Raw genomic sequence first — 6,802 nt, 5'->3', positions numbered from 1 at the left:
CCAGAGGAACATCTTCCCAGAAGAGTGTTCATGAAGCCTGATAAGCATTTGCACCTCAGCTGACAAGAGCCGTGGTTTGATTTTTAGGTCTGCTCAGACATACCACTGGTCAAATCACAGCAGAGTTGCAACAGAGACCTTGGGACCCCTCACAGCTCTGGGCTCCTTTCTGCACTCCTGCCGGACACCAAATTTTGTCTGTCTGTTCCACTGAGAGTGGGGCTCACAAGAACTTTGGGGAGCAGACCTTTACATGGGTGCTATGGCTATAAAGGCAGGTCAGAAATCAGGATCCTAAAACAGGAATTTAGTTGTAGTTCTTGTATTAAAAGGGAAGCATTATCTACCAACATAGGGCACATAGAATAGAATGAAACAATAGAAATTGTTTCATTTCTATTTTCTGTAGTCCATACAATGCCCAGAAACCTTCAAGGCTTTCACCCTCTGTATGGTTTCTCCTATCCAGTTTTGGAGAGTGTATCAAGCATAAATCAGGCATGCAACTACTGTTCTCAGTTTAATTTCCCCTCAGCTGCCCCACTTCTTCTTCCAGTCCCATTTGCCTCAAACCCACAGTGCTCGGGTGGACTAAGGCACCCTCAGCTGGGGTAGGCACCCCTGGCCAGCCCAGCAGCACCACAGCACAGAAGCTGTCCCTCTGTAAGTGATCATGAATGTCACCTTAAGTGTCATTGCAATATACAAGTGAGCAGGAGCTTTCCTACTGATTTCAATTACGCCTTCTTGTGGTATTTAGTGCACATTTACTACAGTGATGTGACTGTTGGCAAGGACAAGGTAAGAAATAGCATGATGAAGGCCACTGATGAAGGTGAGAGCCTTAATGCAACTGAAGATGGGCTGTCCTGGCAGACTTGATGAATGCAGGCTAGTTTCCATGAAATAACCACTACAGCTTATACAAGAGTGCTCAGAGTGCCATCATCCACTGCATCAGGCCTGTAGCGCTCTGCATCACCCATCTTTTGACAGCTATGGCACAAGCATGTTTCTTTGGATGATGTCCTTGCAGCCATGCCTTCAAACACAGAGGACTTTCCCTTTGAGCAGTGGCCATAGAATAGCCTCCATTTGAGCCTCCTCTGTTTTGTGGGAATTGGTCTGAGGTATGCCAAGGCTGTGTCCCAAATGGTGCACATCCTGGTTTTTGGGGAGAATGAAGACTAGGAAGACTGGCAACTTGAGTGGTTCCTGAATCCCTGAATGATCAAGCCTAATCCCATCTTCTAGTGTCAGAAACAGAAGATAAGATTTGAAAAATTACCTTAATGATTAATTTATTTTATGCTTTGATCTCTATCCACAAAGCCATTTAGTAGAAAAAGTTCTGTTGACTGGAGCCTTTGTCTTCATTTCATTGTTGTGAGGCCCCTGAACACCCTGGTGCCACCTGGCTGATGGAGCATACAGATAAAGCCAGAGCAGCCAGAGCACAGTCTGACAGGTCCTTAATGCCTCTCCACTCTGCACCGGGGCTTACAACAACAATGCTGATGTTCTGTGTCCAACTCTGAGAGACCGAGAGGATAAGGAGGGCTTGTGGTGCCAGGAAGAGGAACTGGAGGTGTACAGGGTGAGCTGTTAGCAAACATCTCTGGTCAGGCAGTTCTGCTGTGTGAACTGGGATTTCAGCTCCAGCTCTGAATTTTCTTTATCTGCCTCTGAGTCACTGCCAAACACAGACAGGCACCTCTGATCATGATTTGCCACAGAAAAAACCAAGCTGTTTGTTCTCTTGGCTCTGTAATGTACTTTGGATTTGACCTAGAAAGTTCATCTCTGGTAGAAAAAGATTCCTTCATTGCCTGGTATTTGTGGGTTTTTTATGATGATAAAGTTACCAATCATACTGAAACTTCAAAAAAATTACCCGTGAATTGCAGAAATGAATCAGCAGAGTTCTTAGTAGGTGTCCATTTACAGGACTTGCCTAGTGATCAAATGAACTAAAATCTCTTGCCCCATTAATTCTGATTCATCTAGTTTCTCAGTGGGTAGTTATAAAAAATTGCAATTTAAAATATTTATTGTAACGTTGTTAAATGCATTTTGTAGTTTATAGTCGTGGTTTGATTTCAACACAAAAAAGCTGTAAAAACCTTTGTCTATTGGTGCTCCCTAGCGGTGAAGTTTGCCTTCAGTAGAGCTGGAGGAATTTCACTAGTTATTGTGCAATTTCATATCTTAATTGATTCAAGTCACCCAAAAAGTCTCTTTGGAGATGTAAGGTCATTCACACGTTACAGATGTGCAGGGTTGAGCTTTCATGCGGCACAGGGCCTCTATGATGTGAGAAATGTACATTGCAGCAAAGAAAATCCTTTTTCCCTCCCAGGCTTTGTTCATTCCTGTCCTTAGTGATAATGTGCTACTGTCCTAAATAAGATGAGATACAATTCTTATTCTTTTTCTCACTGTGTCTGAAAGAAATCCAGCACCAATGCAGTGTGCCTGGCTGCCTTCCCGTAGGTGTGCCAGGCTGGGGACAAACACTTGTGGAAAGGACTTTGATGAATACCAAACTGGCCCCACTCGTGGGCAGAACTTCACAAATTTGAGAATTATCTAAGAGAAGAGGGAACCGCACTGCACATGTCAACTGTTTCCTGTGAAACAACTGTACAGAGCCACAAACCACAGCTCTGTGCCTCATGGAAACTGCTGTAATCCTGGGCAAGGCTGACTGGCTCAGGATCTGCAGAGATAGGAAGTCTGTTCCAGGAGAGGTCCTGGAGAAAACAGCAGAGCCAGAGAATCCCAACTTTCTGCACACAGTCTGAGCTAGGAATGGGTGCACTGGGAAGGAGCCCAGGTTAGGGGTGCGCCCAGTTCCCTCCACCTTTTCCCAGTGAGGCAGCTTTCAGATGCTGTTTTAATCAAACAAGGTGACTTACTTTGACTGATAATTATCAGACTTGTTTGATGGTAGTTATCACTGTTTATCAAGGATCCTTATTGCTTTGCTCTGTTCTTTTTGAAGTCTTTCTGTGCCTTTGTTTTTCTGTCAGGCAGGATCTTATCTTCCAATCTGCTGTGTTTTCAGCAACATTACCTCCTTCAGGAAGCTGAGCTCTACCAGCAAACTGTCTAGAAGTAAATTGAAATAAGTCTGTGGAACCTGTAAAGGGAAATTTCAGTTTCTAGCAGTTGCCTTACATAGACGCATTATTAGACCTTCTGTCCCCGTGCAAGAAAGGCCAGCACAGCAGATGGCCCCTGCAGTAGTGAGGCATATTTCCAGAGGCCTGGAACAAAGCCTGTCCCAGCTTCTGAGAAGTGGCTCCCAGAGAGCACCTAAAGCCTGTAGACAGGCAGTATGAGCTTCCTTGCTGCTGACAGACATTGCAGATGACATTGGGGAATCAGCTGTGGCACAGCCTGCTGCCTCCTGCACTCCAGGTATGTCTGCAGGTACTCAGGATCCCACACCTGAGTCCAGCTGAGTTAGTTGTGTGGAGTGACAGGGATTTTATCCTGTGTTTTATCTAGAATATCTGTTAAGCTATGGGGTACCAGTGCCTCACGGCTCTGTTGTGAGCACTCCAGAAGTGCCATTTCTCACAGGAGAGCTAAGCACAGATGCAACATCCAGCATGTCTGGCTGGGGGATGTTTTGGGGATTCCAAATCTGGTCTTGTTCCCTGTCTTAGACCTCAGCATCCCTCTCTCACTCCAGTGCTCCAGTGCCTATGGGTACCAAGAGAGAGTTAATTTGCTGAACGACTTCAACAGTGATGGAAGTAATTTAGGCAGCAACTGCAAATGGGAGGCTGCGGTCCCACACTGCCATGTGACAGACACTTCAGGATAAAGTGGTGGTGGCAGCTCATGTGCAGTGATGCTCATGGTCCAGCCATGAACTGTGGGCCAGGCTGATGAAGCAGAACAAGAACATGTGGCCAAAATGCTGCCATCCCTCCCCTGCATTCATCCCTCTGTGGCCTCGCAGTGGTGGCTCCTGCAGGCTCCTTGCTTTGGTGCAGGAGGTGCTCTCCATTACAGGCAGTACTATGGAGGATGAGTGACTCTCTCCTGGCACAGACCAGCTCAGACTCTCCCCCAGCTGGTGGTTCCCTCTCCCTTGGAGGCTGGTTTGCAAAGCAGGCTACTGTGCAAAGGTGGCTGCCTTTCCACCCACCTTTCATGGTGAAGTGAGGGGGCTGAGTACTGAGTGGTGGATGCCTCTCTGCAGCATTTCTGGTTGGTTCCACTCCCTTTTTCTGCTGCTAGGGTGCCTTACAAGCATGGAACCTGGGATTTGCTTTCTCCATAATTTTGGTCCTTCACAGTGTGATAGATGAAATCCACTTTTTAAGCATCTCAGGCCCTGGAAGAAGAGATGTTTTTTTGTTCAGGGGAATGTGTTTATGCTGTTATTGGGCTGGGGCAGGCCTGTAGTCATGCTTCTGTCTGCCTGAGCCATTGCTGGGCTCTCAATGGGGATAAAATCCAATGTGGCTTTTAAAAGTGAGATGCTTTAAGTTAATTCCAGGTATCCTGTGGCCTAAAGAAGTGAAGAGACAGTGTTCTGAAAACAAGGGGTGGTCCTGAGCTGGGGTTTCCATCCTTAGCTCCAGGCCAACCATTACTATGGGGTACCAGCAAGAGGGCAGAAACCCAGCAAAAAGTATTTGTGCTTGCCTCACCTGCTGATGGTGCAAGCAGTGAATGTGCTTTTCAGAGCTGAATACCCTGAACTGGGGCTAATCCAGAGCAAAACATCCTGAACATAATTTCAGAAGTGGTAGCTAGTTCTGCTTCCTGCTGTCCTGAAATTACCTTCATCAGACTCACACCCACACCCACACTCCCCAACATGATGAAGTCCTTATTCCTACTGCTGGTGCTCCCAATACTTCTGGGTTATTAACTGAACTCAGGGAAGCAGAAAATTCTGCATAACAGAAAGAATGCCTGACTTTGTTCATTCAACAAAGCAGTTGAAGAGGGAAGCTGATTCCAAACTCTGCCTCATAAAACCTGAATCTGCTTGTCCAATCCTTGGACATAAATAGTTTTTCTTCACAGGTGCTGCTGTTCCTGAACCTCCAAGCTGGTTCAGTCCCTCTTCTCTGGGTCTGGACCCTGCTCTTCAACCCCACACCTCCCTCAGCTGTGCAGAGGCAGCCAGGGCGGAGGCAGAGGCATGGGATCCCTGTGAGGCAGAGCACAAGTGGCAGATGTCAGGCTGCATGCAGGGCTGCCTGCCGCTGCTGTGCCATGCCAATGACACCTGCCACACCTGTCCTCAGACAGCCCAGAGAGGGACAGAGGCTATAGGATATTCTATGGGTCACTTTTCTTATTGCCACAGGATGTGTCAGAACAGGTCAGTATTGAAGCCATTCAGATAGCCTTTGTGCTTAAAGTTGTCTTTTTTTCTTTTTCTTTTTCTTTTTAAAATATCCCTTCTCATGGGGGGCATACATGGAGGAAAAACAACTCTCTGAATTATTAAATTAATTGCAAGGGGTATTTTCCTCCTGCTCCATCCTGATAGTAAATTTTCATCTGCTGTGTAGTGGTGGAAGATTTCTCTTGTGCTTTGTTTTCAGGAGGATTTTGAGGGGAAAAAATGTCTAGTGAATAGTATCACTTTTTGCTCTTATAACTCCAGATTTTGTCAGAACACAGACAGCTGATGCTAAGACCAGTGTGAGATGAGGGATGCAGTGCACTAAACTCTTGCTATGCATTTTCTGAAGAACTGAAGGTTGTTGGTGACAGATACAAATTTTAGGGGACAGGATGAACAGCTTTTCCCTGTACATAGGAAATATGGAAAACGCCAGGAGATGTCACTTAAATTGAAGATCTGTTTGATTTGTTTTTCTTATCTCTCAGAAGATCTTGTGGTGTTTCCCCCGTCCTTTCTGTTCCCTTGTGTTCTTTCCCCTTTGCAGTCCCAGACTTTCTTCTTCAGGGAGGTTTGCAGTAGAAACATGGGCTTCTCTAAGAGAGGAGTTAGAAGTTGAATTGGGAGAATTACACAGTTTTTCTGAGTTTGAGGAATTAGATATAGGAGGAAATAGATGAGATGTGACCTTGTGAAAGCCAGCTAGAAATGCTACAGGGTCAGGCAGAATACTCATTGAATTTCTTTGAGGTAATATTTTCAGATTGTTTGAAAAATGATCTTTTATTCAGACATTGCAGCAGAGTTGAAGAGATGTGTTTGTTTTCCTGGATAAATAGTTCTTGTAGAATAATGAAACTGAGGCCATGAATATGTACATAGACATTTCCAAAGTCTGGGGGCAATAACCTGACCTCTTTGGGCCGCTCCCAGTTCCATTCCAGTGTTGGTGCTTTGGTCTTTAGGGAATACTGCACCAGAACTTATGACCAGAGTCTCAGTGAGGCACAGCAGACACAGGAATATCTTTCCATGTTGATACTTTTCTGTGTGAAAATAATTTCTGGAAGGTAGCCTGGTTTGTAGGAGCCATCATTTACCATTTGCTGACTGAATTTCTAAGTGCTTTTATCTCTCACTGACTGTCAGGACAGAAGGTGAACACAAGCACTGGGGTACTGTCCACTGTTTAAGATGCCCTTGAACATCCCATGGTTCAAGGGAAAGATGCACTTATGCAAGTGCTAACCTCCATCTATGGCAGAGAGTGAGGTAGTTTTGAGGATACCCTGTAGACAAAATCTTAGAGAAACAGGTATAAAACGGAGAGCAGTCCTTCAGTGACAGGCAGTGAGGCGCCATGCTTGTGAAAAACTCCTTTCTTTAGTCCCCTTGGTGACAACATGAGTGCTTCCTTTGTTG

This window comes from Zonotrichia albicollis, chromosome Z (assembly GCF_047830755.1).
Source record: "Zonotrichia albicollis isolate bZonAlb1 chromosome Z, bZonAlb1.hap1, whole genome shotgun sequence".
In the NCBI taxonomy this organism is placed as follows: Eukaryota; Metazoa; Chordata; class Aves; order Passeriformes; family Passerellidae; genus Zonotrichia; species Zonotrichia albicollis.
Note: the sequence above shows the minus strand (reverse complement) of the source record.